Below are 19,911 nucleotides of genomic sequence, written 5' to 3'. Positions count from 1 at the left end.
AAGTGGCGGACCTACATTGACTTCTCTGACCTGAATAAAGCATGTCCCAAGGATTGCTTCCCCTTGCCAGGAATTGACCAATTGGTGGATGCCATAGCGGGGCATGAGCTTATGTCCTTCATGGATGCATACTCTGGTTATAACCAGATCGCTATGAATCCCACGGACCAGGAGCATACAAGCTTCATGAATCCAACCAACGTCTATTGTTATAAAGTCATGCCCTTCGGGCTGAAGAACTCAGGAGCTACATACCAGAGATTGGTCAACAGAATGTTCGCTAATCAGATTGGGAAAAACATGGAAGTGTATGTTGACGACATGTTGGTCAAGTAAAAAACTGCCGATAACCATGTTCCCGATCTGAGGGAGTGTTTTGAGATCATGAGGAAGTATGGTATGAGGTTGAATCCCCAAAAATGTACCTTCAGGGTGGCATCAGGAAAATTTATGGGGTTCATAGTCAACACTAGAGGGATAGAGGCGAACCCTGATGCATCGAGGATGGGTTTAGGCTGCGTGCTGATGCAGAATGAGAAAGTTATAGCCTATGCATCTCAGCAGCTGAAGGAGTATGAGCAGCGGTATCTTACTCATGATTTGGAACTAGCAGCAGTGGTATTCGCATTGAAGGTGTGGCGTCATTATTTGTATGGGGAGAAGTGCGAGATATACACTGACCATAAGAGTTTGAAATATTTCTTCACTAAGAAAGATCTGAATATGAGGCAGAGACGTTGGTTGGAGTTGGTTAAGGATTATGATTGTGATATCCTTTACCACCCTGGGAAAGCCAATGTGGTGGCAGATGCGATGAGCCGGAGGGGCCCAGGACAGTTGTATAGTTCCACCCAGATCTCAAGAGAATTAGCTGATGAGATGGCCAGAGCAAAGATAGAACTGGTGGTAGGCCAGTTAGCTAATATTACTTTGCAGTCGATCTTGTTAGAGCGGATCAAGGAGGGTTAGTTAGTGGACGCGCAGTTGCAGGAGGTTAGACAGGGGGTCTTAGCGGGGACAGCTAAGGATTATTCTATTTCTGAGACAAGTTTGCTTCGATATCAGGGAAGGATTTGTGTTCCAGCAGATGAGGGGATCAGATGGGAGATACTAGATGAGTCTCACACTACACCGTACTCACTTCATCCGGGTACCACGAAGATGTATCAGGATCTACGGACATTATATTGGTGGCCCGGGATGAAGAAGGATGTGGTAGAGTATGTGTCTAGATGTTTGACATGTCAGCTGGTTAAGGCTGAGCATCAGCGACCAACGGGATTGCTTCAGCCTTTGGGTATCCTAGAGTGGAAGTGGGAGGATATTATAATGGATTTCATGGGAGGATTACCCAGGACAGTGGGACTTTATTGTTAGGAAAAATAATATTTCCTCAATGGAAATGGTAAGATAATGTTACAACTCTAGACAATATATTACAAATAAATATTGATTGATTAAAAGTGTTACAACTCTATGACAAAAGGTACATGTAAATATAGAGAAAGAGGTAGAAGATGATAGAAATAGAAAATACAACTCTAAGACAAAATATACAAATAAACTAGAAGTAGTATAATGAAAAGATATAGATGAGATTACAACTCTAAAACAAAAGATACATGTAAAAGAGTGAATAATAGAAGAAAAGAAAAGCAATATAATAAAAGAACAAGAATAAGAACAATGAACAAAGAACTCTCACTCACACAACCAAAGTGAAGAGTATTGGGGATCACCAACTTGAACAAGGTTTGAAACCTTTGTCCAAAAGCTTATTTCCCCCTAACTCAAGCACTAAGGGATCTCTCACAGATTTTGGAAATGCTTTCTGGAATAATCAAGCCTCAAGGTGTTTCTAGCCAAGTGCTCTAGTGGATAGAAAATGGTGTGTCTTACAAGTGAGCATTAGGCTCCTATTTATAGAGTTTAGAGACACCCTTTGAATTTCAAATTCCACCAACCCCCATGGCTGTTACCAATGATAAATTGGGTGTTTTATGGAATTAAAATAGAGATTTGGGAGTTACTTGGCTGTTGGAAACGCTCAAAATTGGATAAAAACCGACTTAGTATGAATCTGTCAGCCACTAGCGCCGCGGCCCTTGGTCAGTTTCAGCAACCAATTTTTTGAGTTTTTTTCAAAACGTTCCAATTTATTCCCACTTGATTTTGTAACTTCCATACACAATATGGGAGTTAAAATCACATCTCTATCAGCCATTTCTCATATGGCTTTATGAAATCCAATCTCAAATGTGTAACATATAATATACACATTATTGGGTAATATTTGGGAGTTACAAATTTGTGATGAATTTGTAACACCAAATATGTTACATGTTTGGATTTTTCACATATATCCAAATAATGTAACTCTCTATTATATGTTACAATATGTGACACTCTATGTCACATTTATTTAATCTAAAACATTATATTATAAAATAATATAATATTACATTATATCATAAAATAATATAACATTTATGACTCGGTGTGGGTAATAGTGGACAGATACACCAAGTCAGCTCATTTTCTTCCAGTAAGGTCGACATACACTGTAGAACAGTATGCAGAGCTGTATGTGATGGAGATAGTTCATCTCCATGGGGTTCCAAATTCTAAATTATCTGATCGAGAACCTATCTTTACCTCCAAGTTTTGGGGAGCTCTGTAGAGAGCTATGGGGACCCAGGTGAAGTTTATCACAACTTTTCATCCTCAGACTGATGGACAGTCTCAGAGGACGATTCAGGTGTTAGAGGACATGCTTAGGGCGTGTGTGATTGATTTCGAGGGGTCTTGGAGTAAGTATTTACTGTTGATTGAATTCTCGTATAACAACAGTTATTAGTCCACGATTGGAGTGACTCCTTACGAAATGCTATATGGGAGAAAATGTAGATCACCCATACATTGGGATGAGATGGGTGAGAGGAGGTACTTAGGACCAGACATGGTTCAGAAGACCAATGAGGGTATTGAGAAGATTCGAGCTAGAATGCTTGCTTCGCAGAGTAAACAGAAAAGCTACGCTGATCCTAAGCGTAGGAACGTGGAGTTCCAGGTTGGGGACCACGTGTTTCTGCGAGTTTCACCACTGAGAGGGGGTGAGGAGGTTTGGAGTGAAGGGCAAGTTGAGCCCTCGGTTTGTTGGACCTTTTGAGATCCTAGAGAGGATTAGACATGTGGCTTATAGGTTGGCCTTGCCACCGTCACTATCAGGAGTTCATGATGTGTTCCATGTCTCCATGTTGCGGAAGTATGTTTCTGATTCGACACATGTGCTGAAGTATGAGGACTTAGAGTTATAAACAGACTTGTCCTACGAGGAGCGACCAGCTCAGATTTTGAATCGGAAGGACAAAGTCTTACGGAATAAGACAATTCCGTTAGTTAAAGTATTGTGGAGAAATAGCAAGGTTGAGGAAGCGACCTAGGAGCTAGAGACAGTGATGCGGGATCAATATCCCGAGCTATTTAGGTAAATTTTGAGGACAAAATTATCATTAGGAGGGGATAGTTGTAACGACCCCAAATTCGCTAATGAGGTTTAAAGGCCTTGATTAGTGTGTCAGGAGGGCATAATTGGGTTAAATGTGATTTGAATGACTTTACCGATTTAAATGCATAATTATATGGTTAAAATGCCTGCATGACTATATTGATGTTAATGTGATATATATATTTGGTATTTGTGAGAACCACAATATTATGTGGGTAGGCTTGCAGAGCACGACTCAAGGCAATCCTAGGGCTAGATAGCAGGGAAAAGTCACAATGGGGCTTAGCAGTTGACTTTGGTTAAGTCAGGGGTATTTTAGGTATCGGGTAGTTATTTAGACTATCGGGTTATGAAAATAAATATATGGAGATATATTTGAGGTTAGGAAGTCTAGGCGGGAATATTGGGGAATTTTACCGTTTTGCCCTCGGGGACGTCTTCGGCACCCCGAGCATCGGGATTGACTTAACGAGATAAGATTAGGCTAAAGCTTAAGGAAAATAGTAGAAAGAAATTAGACCGACCCTTTATTCTCAGCCTTGTCTCTCTATTCTCTCTCAAGGAAAACATAAGAAGTAAACAAAGGAAATAGTTGGAGTTTGAGCTGGGATTTCAGAAGAATTCAGAGGGGGATTAGAGGCTAGCTCAAGGATTATCCAGGGAAGATTGATTCAAGGCTAAGGTAAGAATTAAACTGTGTTTTGAAGTTAGAAACTTTGAGCTTTTGGCTGAGTAATGAGGTGATAGTGATATTGATGTTTAAGGTTGAATTGGAGCAGGAAACCTTGGGAATTAACAGGGGTTCTACTTAGAAAAGGAGTTCAGCTGAAGAGGTAAGTTTTAATTCATGATGTAGAAGCTTAATTCAAGTTTTGCATGGCTGGTTGGGTGTTTTGAAGTTCTTGAGTTTCATAAATTGAAAAGAGATTTTAATGTGTGTTAGGCTGGGTTTTTCTGTTGAATTATGTTGTTTAAGACATTCTAAAGGTGTTGGGATTAATTGGTTTTGAATTAGGGAGCTTTGGGGTGATATTGGGTAAGGTTTTAAGCTTAAAAATGGTGGGTTTCTGGGCACGAAGGGAAGGACCGCAGCTCTGTTCTAGAGCGTTGCGGCCCTAGGACGAAGTTGAGCCAGGAGGGCTCGGCCTGGGGTGAGCGCCGCGGCGTCCAAAGCAAGGGCTGCGGCGCGTGTCTTCTTCCAAGGATGCCTTAGGTTCTGTTTTGAGGCAGGGCCGCGGCTAGGCTTCAAGGGCCGCAGCCCTTAGGTGTGTACTTGAACGTTTAGGGTTTTTAAGCTTGGGAATCGAGCCTAGTGTGCTCGGGATCTATTTCACCACCGTACTTGGTAGGACTTGATTTCCCAGAAGTTAGTCTTGTATCCGGAAACCCTTATTTGAATATTAATGGAACCCTACACCTTGGTTGTGACTAGGTGATAAAAGCTAAGGCTCGAGAATGGATTGTGCTTGAGGAGCGTTGCTCGTAATCAGTAACCACAAAGATTAAAGGTAAGAAAACTGCACCTGGTTGAATATATGTAATGAGACTAAGGGTTCCCTATTATGTATGCTTGAAAAGATGGTATTATGCCATGCAAGCTATTTGGTGAACCAACGGCCTAAGGGTGCCAAGGGTTACACTAGCACACAGGGCGTGGCTTGGCCACTGGTAGCCGAGGATAGCTTAACATGCACTAAGCTCGGTTTAAGCGGGCCGGAGTCAGTGGGACAAACAGAGAGTGAGGCCTAAGTTGTTGGCCCTGATTATTGTGTGATATGAATGTTATAAGTGATTGAATGCACCCTTGATTCTGAATATATGCTGAATGATTAATGTGGATTATTCGATGAGAGTTCATGCTTAGTGAATTTACTATCTGTTATTACTATTTGTGTTGCACATGTTTTCTTGCTAGGCCTTGGCTCACGGGTGCTACGTGGTGCAGGTAAAGGCAAGGGCAAACTTGATCAACCTTGATTTGGAGAGCTCTGCAAGCGGAATGTACATGGCCAGCTGCTCAGCTGCCACGGTTGAGGTTTAGGCAGGGACGCAAGACCCAGAAATTGTCCATTTTGCCTTAGTATGGCTGACAGTTGTTTGTATTATTTTGGATGTCTGTAATCCAACTTTTAAACTCTGTTTCTTTTGGGATCCCGTGTATATAACTGCTTAATTTTATAAAATGAAACTTTTGAGACCAAAACCTTTTTAACCCTAGCACATACATGTTTAATGACACGTTTTTAAATTAATGACTTGATTAGCAAGTCTTGCACCTTTATAAGTAAACAGTGTAGCGGTCTTGACTATCCAGGGTGTTACAAGGGAAGTTACCCGACGAGCGAAATGACGCGAGAAAGATACTCTATCAAGATCCAAGGTATACAATCATAGACGGGACGTTGTACCGACGTGGCCTTTCTCTACCTCTTCTGCGATGTGTTCTACCAGAGGAGGCTAAAACTATTTTGCAGGAGGTGCATAAAGGCTTTTGTGGAGATCACGCTGGGGGGCAAAACCTGGCCTTGAAGATATTGAGGCAAGGATATTATTGGCCCACTCTATCAAAGAACTCAATTTCCTACGTCCGAAAGTGTGACAAGTGCCAACAGTTTTCCACGATCGCCCGAGCTCCACTAGTCGAGCTGAAGATGATCTCATCCCCATGGCCATTTGCGGTCTGGGGAATTGATTTAATTGGAGCCCTGCCCACGGGAAAAGGAGGAGTTCGCTATGCAGTAGTGGCCATTGACTATTTCACGAAGTGGGCAGAAGCAGAGCCCCTGGCAGCAATAATGTCAAAGAGAGTCCTCGATTTTGTGGTTAAGAATATCGTTGCCAGTTCGGGCTGCCAAGGAAGATCGTATCAGACAATGGAACCCAATTCGATAGCGACCTCTTCACTGAATTTTGTGGAAGACACGACATAATTAAGAGTTTCTCCTCAGTGGTCGAACTAGGGCAGTTCGATATTACGTATTCACCGCGAGCAGCAGTAAAGGGACAAGTCTTGGCCGATCTCATTGTAGAGTTTACCGAACTCCCAAACGACGAGCAATGCAAAAAATCTAATGCGCCTGAGCCTCATGATCAAGCTCCCTCGTGGCAGTTGTTTACGGATGGGTCGTCAAACGAATCTCACGCAGGAGCAGGAGTGATATTGATAACGCCGGAAGGGCATCGATTTCACTGCGCCATTAGGTTTGACTTCGTAGCCTCGAACAATGAAGCAGAATACGAGGCCCTCCTCGCTAGATTACGATTGGAAAAAGACATAGATATAAAAGTGCTCGATATTTACAGCGATTCACAGCTGGTGGTGAATCAAGTTCTAGGGGAATTTCAAGCACGGGGTCTCAAAATGGGAGCCTACCTAAATAAAACTAGAGACCTATTAGCACAGTTCCAGAAGTATACCCTCCAGCAGATACCTCGAGACCAGAATTTGAATGCAGATGCCTTAGCCAAACTCGCAAGCGCAAAAGATGCTGACACTTTGAACATTGTGCCAGTAGAAAGATTGAGCGAGCCGAGCATACGAACAGATGTGACTAGCATGGAAATTCGGATGGAAGATACATGGATGGCGCCATACTTGGAGTATCTGACCAGCGGTACACTGCCAACAAATAGTAACAAAGCCAGAACTCTTCAAAGGCAGGCCGCGAGATATATACTGGTCGATGGTGTTTTATACCAAAGGGGATATTCCATGCCACTACTCAGATGTATTATGCCCAAGAAAGCTAAGGAACTGATGAAGGAAGTACATGAAGGCTTTTGCAGAGATCATGCTGGGGGGGCAAAGTTTGGCGAAAAAGATCCTGAGGCAGGGTTATTTCTGGCCGACTATGAACGAAGACTCTGCGGAGTACGTGCGGAAGTGCAATAAGTGTCAAAGATTTTCCAAAATCCCACGAGCAGCTCCAAATGAATTAAAACAGATGCAGAGTCCTTGGCATTTTACAGTATGGGGAATAGACTTGATTGGATCCCTGCCAACGGGGAAAGGTTGAGTGAAGTATACAGTCGTAGCAGTTGACTACTTCACCAAATGGGCCGAAGTTGAACCACTCGCAACCATAACGACCAAGAAAGTTCTTGACTTTGTCATCAAGAACATTGTTTTCCGATATGGTTTGCCTCAAAAAATCATCTCAGACAACGGCACCCAATTTGACAGTGATCTATTCACCGACTTCTGCGAAAGACACGGGATTATCAAAAGCTTTTCTTCAGTTGCTCATCCACAAGCGAATGGGCAGGTCGAAGCAGTGAATAAAACACTTAAGGACACCCTGAAGAAAAGACTTGAAGACGCTAAAGGAGCGTGGTCAGAACAGTTACCTGAAGTCCTATGGTCGTATAGAACTTCTCACCGAACAGCGACAGGTCATACTCCATTTTCCTTAACATACGGATATGAAGCCATGTTGCCAGTCGAGTTAGATCCACCCTCGCATCGACGGATTACATACGACCAGGATCAGAACAACCAATTGATGATGGAGTCCCTAGACTCAATAGAAGAAAAACGAGAAAAAGCCCAACTCCGAGTAGCTGCGTACCAGCAAAAATTTGCCCGGTACTTTAATTCAAAAGTAAAAGAAAGAAAATTCAACGTCGGAGATCTAGTGCTACGACGAGTTTTCTTGAATACCCGCGACCCCACTGCTGGAGTACTCAGACCAAACTGGGAAGGACCGTACCAGATCAAAGAAGTCCTTCACCCGGGCACCTACAAACTTGCACGCTTGAATGGAGATCTCGTTCGACGCTACTGGAATGGAGAACACTTGCACAAGTACTACCAATGAACAGTCCTTCTTAAAGGACTGGCTTGTATTAATTCTTACTTTTTACAAGTTTCGAAAAGGGTTAGCCACGTTGTATGGCTAATCGCTTATAAATGTAAGATATTTTTAAGATCCCTCGTACATACATGATTAGTCCATTTTAATACGAGATTATAAGGGATTGTGCGCAGCCAGTCATTCTTGCCAACCTTTGTAAATTTATTTTTACAAGTATTTGTTCATTACGTGTGTTGTTTTGCTGTATTACAAGTGTTGAATTCTATAACGAGCAATAATGTTCGAACAGGTCGTGGTCAGGGCAAGTGACCAAGGACGTAAAGCTCCTCGATCACTTGGGGGGCATATAAGGTACATCGATAGCAAAGCGTACCATAAGGTATGTAAACACATGAACAAAATGAGTGAAAGCATGCTACGGTACTTAGAGCATTTTTCAAAATCAAACCAAAGTACTATGTTAAGTTCGGTCATGCGAACAGGTATTATAATAAGAGAAACATTATAATATCAGTAAAGCAATCATTTACACCGCGAGCATTAGTGCTCGGATGTAAATATGTAATTAAAAGGAAAAACCTTTTACACCGCGAGCAGTACTGCTCGGATGTAATCGTTCAAGTGTAAGTAAAAAGCTGCCCTCGTAGCAATAAAAAATAAATTGTCATTACAAGTAGGCCCGTGGGCCATAAAAATTGTGGAAGATAAAAAGAGAATTACTGGGGAGCAGGAGGGTCTTCTAGAACAGGAGCGCTCTTGTCAGCTGGAGGATCAGCCTTAACATCAGTAGCAGGGATCTTGGCCTTTGCTCTCTCCTCTGCCTCCAGCCGAGCAGTGCACTACGTCATCAGCGTCTTTTGCAACTTCTCGGAGAGGTAGTTAATTTTGGCCCCTGGTTGTGTTTCCAGAAATCGTAGAAACTGAGGAAGGTGGCTTCCTTGTACTTCTTCATATTTATGGCCCCGTCCTCCTCGAGCTCCTGAATGCGCCCTTCAAGCTCCTGAACGCGCCCCTCAAGCTCCTGCACCCGTCCCTCGAGCCTTTTTGTCTCCTCCCTGCTGCCAGTCAGGTCAAGTATGGCCTGCTTACACTCTTGGGTGTTGAGTACATCACTTTCCCTCCATTTATTCCGCTCCTCGTTGGCTTTCTTCAAGGCCCCTTGACTCTCCTAAAGCTCCTGGGTGAGAGTGGCCTGGTCCTCGCACAATTTCTCGTTCAGTTTAGACAGCTCCTTGTTCTCCACAAGCAGCTTCTTGTTATCCTCGAGTTGCTTAGTGTTATCAGCCTCAAGTGCTTGCTTGGCCTAGGCCAGCCTGGAGTCAAAGTTCTGTTCTCAGGAGACCAGCGCCCCGGCACGGCGCCAGCTAGCAGTCAAAGACAGCAGCCCCTGAAGAAAAAATGAGAAGTGGTAGTGTCATTGATGCGGTCTGGCTGTGCCTATGCTTCAAGAGCCGATATATTCTCTCCCTGGCCATGCCAACTATGTGGCTGGACAGGGAGCCTTCGGACAAGTGGTCCAAAGTCTCTTTGTCTGCGGCCTTTGAGGAGGGCTGTGGATTGACGGGCACGGGGGTCGTCTGCTCAGAGGGGGGCGGAGGTGGTAAGTCCTCCTTGGAAGGGGCTATGGTAGGAGCATCTTCTGTCCGGGCCTTCTTCGAAGGGGTCTTGCTACTTTCCCCTCGAGCCCTTTTACTATCCTTCTTCAGGACAGAAGAGTCAGCGGTAGCTTGATAATGGTCAAAGAAGTCCTCGGAGTCCATGCCTGCACAAAGAGAAACAACTCAAACAATGAGATTAAAGGGTCGCGGGAAAACAGAGATTAGAGTAGAAGGATAAAAAAAGTAAGGTACCCGAGCTACACCTACTGGTCGTAACATTATCTACTGAACTACCTAGTTCCTGGAAGAAATCTGAATTTTAAGAAGGGGCGTTCATAAAGTTGCCATCCCCATCAAATAGATGGGAAGGAATTGGCAGATTATTCAAAAACGAGAATGATGTACTGTTTACATTCGACGAGTCGTCAGATGGTTCGGTAGGCTCAGCAGCCTTTTGTTTCCCCTTGCCCTTGGGGACTGATGATTCCGCTGCTCGGTGGGGAACGGCAGGTTCCCTGATTGTAACCCCAGTTGGCCTCCTCCGAGGAGGGGGTGCCTGAGATTGCTGCTCGAGTCCCCGCTCAGGTTCCACATCAGCATGGACACCACCCGCTGCGGGTTCGTTAGTCGCAGGTTGGGGCCCCCAAAGGCCAGCCAACCTAAGGTTAGCCTCATTAATTAAGTTCTTCACACTCTTAGCAGCATTTGGCATACTGGCTAAAAGTGCTGCCCTTGACTCCATTCCTGGAGTGGGGGTCGGGCGTAACCATGGACCTGGAACACATTGGAACAGCAGAGTATTACGACAAGAAAGAATTAAAGTACAGAAGCTACTGGTTCAAGGATTATTATGTTCTTTACCTCCTCGAGTGAAGGCCAGATTATCCGCGGCAATGTTGGGCGTAAGGAAGTACTCCTGATGGTACTTCCCCACGTTGGAGATATGAGTGGTATCGGACAGAAAGGTGCGTCCGGTCTCCTGGTGGCAGAAATGAAAGAACCCCGTACCATCCTGGTTGGGGTTGGACTTGAGGTCGAACAGAAAATTGACCTCATGAGGAGAAGGAGCTGGCCATTTCTTGAGCTTGTAGAGGATATAGAGCGCGGTCAACATCCTATACCCATTTGGGGTGATTTGAAAAGGGGCCACCCCAAAGTATTTTACCACCCCTTGAAAGAACGAATGAAGAGGCAGGGTGGCACCCGCCTCGATATGGTACCTCGACCAGGCGCGATAAGCCCCCCCTGGCAGGTTGGCTCGCTGGTCGATGGAAGGTCTGACCAGGGTCACCCCCGTCAGATTGTATTTGTTTAAATAGTTGGCGATCATACGAATTGTCACCGAGCTTGGGGAAACGACGTGCCACTCGACAGCCGGCTGGTCGGCATGACGAGGATGGGCACGCCTCTGAACTTCGGTTTCAGGAGGGAATTCACCTCGACCACTGGTCAAGGGGGCATCAGCAGAAGGCTGACTTGGAGAGTCAAGGTTGCGTCTTTTTCTAGCTTTGGTTTTTGTTCTGGCCATTTTCTGATTGGGAATTGGTGGAGGATTTGGGTTAGGACGTGAAAAGGGGATTTCTGGAATCAGTGTGTATGGATTCTCTTCGCCTTCGAGCAGTTGGGCCAAGAGTTCGTCTTCAATAGGTCTTTCTCCCCCCCCCCCCCCCAAGGGTCTTGCATATGAACTGCAAACAGACAATGGAGGAGATAAGACACAATCCGCGAAGTAGTGTGGAAGATTGGGATAACGTTGCTTGTGCCTAAATAACCAGGAGCATCCTAATCCTACGCTAACTTCAACATGGGTAGTTTGAAAGATGGATAAAAACAAAAGGGAAAGTAAACTATTTTCTAAAAAGAGAACTTTTTCGACTCCTGAGGGGCGGGAAAATTTTTCTTTTTTTTCACCTTGCTTAAAGGTTGAATCTTTCGTCAACCTAACGTCCCAAACCAGAGATCCTAACTATCAAACTATAGTCTTAACCTATACAAAGCATAAAAACGCACTTTAACAAGCAATAGGTGGTTTATACCAAAAAACCCTTAAAACCCTACTCAAGAACACAGAAGTCGCAGAACATAAAAACGGCATGCATGGCGTAATAGAGAGCTTAAAGAATGGAGTTCTTACCTGGGTGAAGATGGAGATTCTAAAGAAGATGAAAACTCGAACCGGAAGACCTTCGGCTAAACTTCAGATTGGTTTTCGAAGCTCTGAACTCTGGTGCAAGTTCTTGAAAATATTGACAAAAATGGTGAGTAAAAATTTCTTAAAGGGGAAGAAAAGCCTACTTATAGGGATCGAAGGGATAGCCAAAAGGCAGTAATCATCACTTCCCACTTTCGAAACGTGGGGAAGTGTATAAGCCGTCAAATTGCCTTTTTGGAAACTAAAAAGGCTTGATTAGACATAATTATGTCACAGTTTTTGAAAATGCACGGGGATTCTGACAGACATCATGGGGATGTGAACGGTTGTTCCTTTAAGTTTCTTTATTGATGGTCGCACTAAACAAACTTGGGGGCAAATGTTATCCCTAAAATCAGAAGTGGATGACACGGCAGGCATTAATTACACGTGGCTGACACCTGACAGAATCTGTGTTCGACTATCGACCAGGAAGACATCCAGTATCATGCGATCGGTTTCTTCATACGACCAGCCTGGTCGTACGCACATTATACGCAGAGGAAATCTTAGGCAGTTATGATGGAATCTGAAATTATCTCCCATGATTTCTTGAGTATCCGATTATTTAGGAAAGAATATTTGTAACAAATCATTGTAAATCTTCCCTGAGCTTATAAATAGAAGAAGAGGGCTCAGGGAGGCGGATCCTTTTCTTTTGAGCAAAAAAGATCATTTGAGATTAGAGAGAGATTACACGAGAATAATTGTATTTTCTTCTTCAGAGGTTAGTGAAACTCATTGAACCCCAGTTCTTTGATCACCCCTTTGAATCTTATTTCAATAACAATTCAAGTGGACGTAGGTTATTACCAGATCCTGGGGCCGAACCACTATAAAATCATGTGTCTATTATTTTCGTCATCACATTCATTTCAACGTATTCATCCACATCAAGCGTATTTTGACTCTGTGTCAGTTGGCCAAAATCTGGGTCAACATAAGGGATATTATTTAGTCTATTATCCGTTCCTGATTCTTATGGGACGTTTCCTGATAACTCTACAAAATAGAGTTATTTTACCATTTTTTATGTGTTAATTGTTGCTTAATTATTGAGTTTTTAATTGATTTATTAAGTTTTTAAGTAATTTTGAATTTATTAGTCTTATTATGATTTTATATATTTTTTTGTGTTTTTATAGTTATTTTGTTGTAGTTTAATTATTTAAATTATTGTGTTTAGTTAGAAGTAAAAAAAATGTGTGTTTATTGAAACTAAATGTTAAATTAAATTAAGTTTTAATTAATATTTTCAAAAAATTAATATGATTTATTTTATATTTGAAAATATTTGATTTTGATTTAATTTATGTTTATTTTGTAGGGAGTATGTTGTATTTGTCTTTGGGCTTTGAAAAATAAGAAAAAGAAAGAAAAAAATGGCAATTTTGAAAACAAATGCTCACCAGTCACAAGAACCAGGCCCATGCCTCCCTTGCACCTCCGGCCCACTCCACACCACACGGGTCAGCAACACCTCCCAGCCAGCCCATCAACGTCAGGCCCACTTCCCCCATGCACTTCACCAGTAGCCTTGTAGCCTCGATCATTCGAGCTTAGGTTTTCATTATTTCTTGTTCGCTTGGCCCTCACCCTTTTGATCTCTTGCTAGATGTCGCAGAACTCGGGAAAGTGGTGGGGGTCAAAGCATGCGATTCCTTATTCACCAGTAACTCCAAGCCCGGAGTCCCCTTTTACTCGGAACTAGCGCTTGATTCGGGAGCACGAGCTGAGGTGTGAGAAAGAAGATATCTGAGCTCACTTTCGACGTCAGATAGACGAGGTCGAAGAAGGAAAAAGGAAAAAACTAAGGGTTTCCATCTACCTAGATCTGGACCCCAAGCCTAGACCGATTCCCCTCGACTCTACGCTCAAAGTGACAGTTGCCTTTAGGCCAGGTGATCTCCAATTCTTACTGATGGGGGAACCTTCGACCTCACAACCAACCTCATTCCCCACCTTGAAGAGGGAATTTTTCGAGGCCGAGCATTATTGGAGCTCGATCTCTTCATTAGGGCAGATATCTGACATTCTAGCCCTCCACAATATCGGACTATCGGGCTCACTGAGGTGCCATGCCCCGGGAGATGGGAATCCTGACAGCAACATAAGATACACAGCTTGGAGCCAGGAACATATGAAGGCAAGGGTTGTACTGCCCTTAAAGTCCTTTTTCAAAAACTTTACGGACTTTGTTGGGCTTGCCCCTTTCCAGCTCAACACCAACTCGTACAGGGTTTTGTCCGCCCTGAGGTCGCTTTAACACGAGTTAAAGTGGGAAGGACCTTCGCCAAAGGAGATCATGTATCTCTTTTGTTTGAAAAGCAATCCCTCCTGAGCTCGGGGAGGGGACGGCTTCTACTACCTCTCGAGCTATCCCAAAGAGAAGAAATTTTTTGAGGATCTTCCTAACCATCCCCCAGACTTCAAGAAGGCTTTCTTTTAGACGGATGGCTTGGTTCCCTCCAGACACTACTCGTTCAAGCGAATTCGTAAGTCCCTAACTAATTTCTTCTTTTTGTACTCGAGTTTTGTTTGAGCTCGCACTTAATCATAATATATTCATTTTTCCAGCCAACTACCATCGTCCCACTCCCACCAAGGAGATGAAAGAGCACAAAGAGGCTCTACTTCAACACCCTTACGGCAGGAGGTCCCTCTCCTATCTCCTCCATGAAGACAAGCTCTGAGCCTGCGGCCTCCTGAAGAAGGATCAGTCCACATTTGACTGGTCCAACAAAAAATATACCCAGTGGGAGCTTGTGCCTCTCCCAACTGGCAGCCTTACTCCGAGGCAAAATGCTAGGCCGCCATCCCTAGCTTGACGTTGCCGGAGCCCGCAATCGGGGAACGAGGCCAACGATGAAGCCTTGAGCTCGAGCTCGAGTGACAGAGGTACGATGACCTGAGCTCTGATTTGTGGTCTCCCTCACTACTTAAGCATATGCCCGACAGATTAGTGTTATGTAAGGATGATAGGGACCATTTTTATGTATGGACTTGGGTAGATGAGAGGGTTCATAGGTTCGATAGTTGGCTTGGGAAGTATGACACTATGTACAGTCTAAATGAGGTATGGAACAGAATAGTCGTTCAATACGGGACAAACAACTATAGAGACCTTTTGAGGTTGACTTCAACTTATAGGGAAGGCACTCCCCCCGCTTCCTCTGAAGATGGGGGAATCACGTGGTCGCCGAGCACGAGCTCGGGGGAGAGTTCCAGTTAGGTTTTTCTCTACTTGTCTTTTTATTCTTTGCATGTCCGCATCATGCTAACTTGTTTTGTCTTGGACTATCTCATGATGCGAAGTAAATGTGCAGGTGATATGGATTCCGACCTCGACACTGTGCTCGCTAGTGGCGAAGGAGCCCAAAGGAGTAAGCGCCCAAGGGGGTTGCGAAAATCAGAACGACTTGCCAAGGTCCTTAAGAGGACCGAGAAGATACCTCTTCCACCAGCTCCAGCTGTTACAAGCCAAGCTGTGGATCCGGCTTCTCAGGTCGAAGCGTCCTCTTTGGTCGTTCCTCCCGTGCCTTCTCCAATCTTGGCCCACTCCATGCATGGTCCACCTCCAAAAAAGCCCTCGGTCTCCAAAACGCATCTGCTGTCGATTTCTACTCACGTCAATGAGTATGTAATCGACAATGCTGCTGGGTCCCATGGGGCTATGCTTTGCTCAGACAATCTTTCTCAAGTGGGCCAGAGCTTTGGTGGCTTTGATGCCCCTCATTGGCAGTTCTTGAACAATACTCGAGACTACAACACACTTTACGAGAATAGTATCGAGCTCACTGCTGCGGTAACTTCCCTCATCTTATTATTAGTTGTTCTTGTACTTAGTTCATGTTCTAACTTGATTTCTTTTTGTGTCAGACTTTTGTTGTCTCTGCTCAACTTAATTATAAGTTGAATAATGAGGTCCATTCGAGCAAGTATTATGCCCAGGAGGCGAAGGATCTCCAACTCAAGCTTAGTGATGAGCTCAAGGCCACAAAGGCAAAGATGGAGGCTGAAGCAAAGGCCAAGACAGCCGAGCTCAAGAAGGTGAATGCCCGGCTCGTGGAGCTTGAGAAGATTAATGCCAAGCTTGAGGAGGAGAAGGCGGTCACTTTCGAGATTATGGAGGGCGAAAAGGCTCGTCTCCTAGCAGAGTTTAAGGAGAAGAAGGATCGGGCGGTCGACCCGGCCATGTATAGGATCTGGGCCATTAATGTCGATCTCAATACCAACTTCTTAGGCTCTTTCGAGGCAGAACTGGTGGCCAAGTGGCAAGCTCGGCTCGATGAGGAGGAGGCTGCTCAGGAGGAGACAGAGAGAGCCAAGGAGGATGCTGAGAAGGCTAAGGAGGATGCTCAACCCTCCTAAGTTTCTACCTGGGGCTGTGTCCCTTCAAATTTTTGTAATAATTTATCTTCTGCTATTTATGCCACTGGAGCTAAGACAATTCATAGCTCGTGAAAGAGCTATTTTCTTATGATATTTATGATACCGTATTTGACTTTACTTAATATTTTTGCTTTACATTTCTTAGGTCGAAATATTTCACGCGATTTATATTAAAGTGTCTTTATGTCTGTTTATTCATACAAACACGCGGTGGATTTTTAAGCTCGAGCTTCAATGCATTCATGCATAGTTTGCACGATATATCCGTATCCGATCTCGTTATTTGTCAAGAACGAAAGTTACTTTTACCATGCACCTGAAAGTACTTCTATGGCGTGTAACGTAGGTGGTTTAGTTATATCTTGCTTTTTTAGTTACTTTTCCTCATCCTTGGGTAGCTCCCCAAGGTTATGAGGTCGAAACCATCTTTTTGCAGGATATTCCAGCCTCGATCTCGACTTAGCTTGAAGTAGGTTGTGTTCCACCTTACTGTCGATTAGTTTTAGCTGGTTCATTCCAAACCTATTCAGGTCGTGTTTGGTTTGTAATCCATACACTTATATTCTTGATCTAGTTATATCTAGATCGCGTATTTGGTTACATCCATACACTTTTATTTTTAATAATATATGCTATTTCATTTTTTCAAACTGATGGTATATGTACCACTAATGCCCCCTTAATATACTATGAGTGTGACGACAGGTTATTAAATTAAGAGAGTTTGCAAAAAATACAGCATATTGAAACGAAATCGAACTTTATTTGAATGATTTATTAATAGGAACATAGTACAGATAAACAAGTATGGTTACAGGTGACATCATTCCTACACTATTGATAGAAAGGTCGTAGATGTTCGCCATTCCATGCTCGTGGTACCAAACTCCCATTCAATTTTGCCAACTTATAAACGCCAGGTCGGATAACTGATTCGATCTGATAAGGTCCTTCCCAATTAGGCCCGAGCACGCCAGCAGCTGGATCCCATGTTGCCAAGAACACACGCCTAAGCACCAAATCTCCCACACCAAATTTTTTATCTCGAACTCTTTTATTGAAATACCGTGTAGCTCGCTGTTGGTATGCAACATTTTTTAGTTAAGCTTTGTCCCTTCTTTCTTCAATCAGGTCCAGACTTACTTTGAGCTAGTATTGGTTCGAGGCTTGGTCATAAGCGTGGGCACAAATTGTGGGTATTTCAACCTCGGTTGGCAGCATAGCCTCGCATCCATATGCCAGAGAAAAGGGGGTATGTCTCGTTGAAGTATGAGATGTGGTTCGATATGCCCACAAAACTTGGGGCAATTCTTCGGGCCATTTCCCTTTTTCTTCTTCCAACTGTTTCTTCAGATAACATTTTAGGGTTTTGTTTACAGCTTTGACCTGGCCATTCACTTGGGGATGGGCCACAGAGGAGAAGCTCTTTATTATCCCATTTTTCTCGCAAAATTTGGTAAACAAATCGCTATCGAATTGAGTACTGTTATCGGACACAATCTTCCTTGGCATCCTGTATCGGCATATAATGTTCTTTACCATGAAGTCCAAGACTTTTTTTGAGGTAATTGTCGCTAGAGGCCCGGCCTCGGTCCACTTCGTAAAGTAATCTACTGCGACTACTGCATATTTGACTCTGCCTTTGCCAGTTGGCAACGAGCCTATGAGGTCGATTCCCCAGACTGCAAATGGCCATGGGGAAGTCATCATAGTTAGCTCAGAAGGTGGAGCTCAAGGAATTGTGGTGAATCGTTGACACTTGTCGCATTTCTTAACGTAATCAAACGAATCTGATTTGATAGTAGGCCAGAAGTATCCTTGGCGTATGATTTTCTTGGATAGGCTATGCCCCCTAGTGTGGTCTCCACAGAATCCTTCATGAATTTCTTCCATGATCTTTTTAGCCCCGGGTGGAGTCACACATCGTAGTAATGGCATAGATTATCCTCTTCTATATAGCCTTCCCTCCACAACGGTGTACCTGGGGATCTGATACATCAATTTTTGAGCCTTGGTCCGTTCTTCTGGGAGAATGTCGGTCTCAAGGTACCTAATTATCGGGGTCATCCAGGTCGGCTCGGAGTTTATCATGCACACATCTTCCTGTTTAGGCTCGGTTATACTAGGTGTCGATAGATGTTCGATTGGTACGACATTCAGTTCATCGACCTCGGTGGATGTGGCGAGCCTGGCTAAGGCGTCTGCATTTGAATTTTTCTCTCAGGGAGTCTATTCTATCGTGTAAAATTCGAATTGCTCGAGGGCTGCCTTTGATTTTGTTAAATATGCAGCCATTCTCGTCCCGCGATCCTGGTATTCCCCTAAGATTTGGTTGACCACCAACTGGGAGTCACTGTAGCGATGTACCTCCTTAGCTGTGAGTTCCTTGGCTATTCGAAGTCCTGCTAGTAGAGCTTCGTATTCTGCCTCGTTGTTTGACGCTTCGAAGTCAAATCTCAAAGCGGAGTGAAATCGACTTCCTACTAGGGTGATCAGTATTATTCCTGCCCCCAACCCGTTTTCGTTGGAAGACCCATCAACATAAAGTTTTCACAGTTCGCGAACTGGGGTTATAACTTCATCGTTGGTCACTCTAGTGCATTCCACTATGAAGTCTGCCAGGGCCTGTCCTCTTATGGTTGTTCTCAGATGATAGGTGATCTCGAATTGTCCGAGTTCAATGGCCCATTTCAGTAATCGGCTTGAGGCTTCTGGCTTGGACAAGACTTGTCTTAGTGGTTGATCGGTCAACACATGAATGGGATGTGCCTGGAAAGAAGGTCGGAGCTTTCGAGATGAGTGAATTAGGCTGAGAGCCAGCTTCTCCATTAAGGGGTATCTCGATTCTGCCCCTAGTAACCTTTTCCTGACATAGTATACAGGCTTCTGCACCTTCTGTTCTTCTTGGACGAGCACAGCGCTAATGGCGTGCTCGATCGTAGCTAGATATAGGTACAAAATTTCCCCCGTGATGGGTTTCAACAAGATGGGAGGCTCTGCGAGGTGCTTCTTGAGCTCCTGAAAAGCTAACTCGCATTCTTCTGCCCACTCGAATTTTTTGCCTCCCCTCAAAAGGTTGAAAAATGGAAGACAACGGTCTATAGATTTCGAGATAAACCTACTTAGTGCCGCCATCCGCCCAGTCAAACTTTGGACATCCTTATGTTTTCGAGGTGAGGGCATATCAATTAAAGCCTGGATCTTGTCCGGATTAGCTTATATTCCCCGTGCGTTTACAATGAAGCCTAGGAGCTTTCCTGACGACACTCCGAAAGAGCACTTCTGGGGGTTGAGTTTCATGTCATACTTCCGTAACATGACAAAGCACTCTTCAAGGTCACCCACATGGTTACTGTTATGTTAGATTTAACCAGCATATCATCAACATAAACTTCCATGTTATTACCT

Source organism: Humulus lupulus, chromosome 1 (genome assembly GCF_963169125.1).
Source record: "Humulus lupulus chromosome 1, drHumLupu1.1, whole genome shotgun sequence".
Taxonomy (NCBI): domain Eukaryota; kingdom Viridiplantae; phylum Streptophyta; class Magnoliopsida; order Rosales; family Cannabaceae; genus Humulus; species Humulus lupulus.
This window is presented reverse-complemented; position numbering follows the sequence as displayed.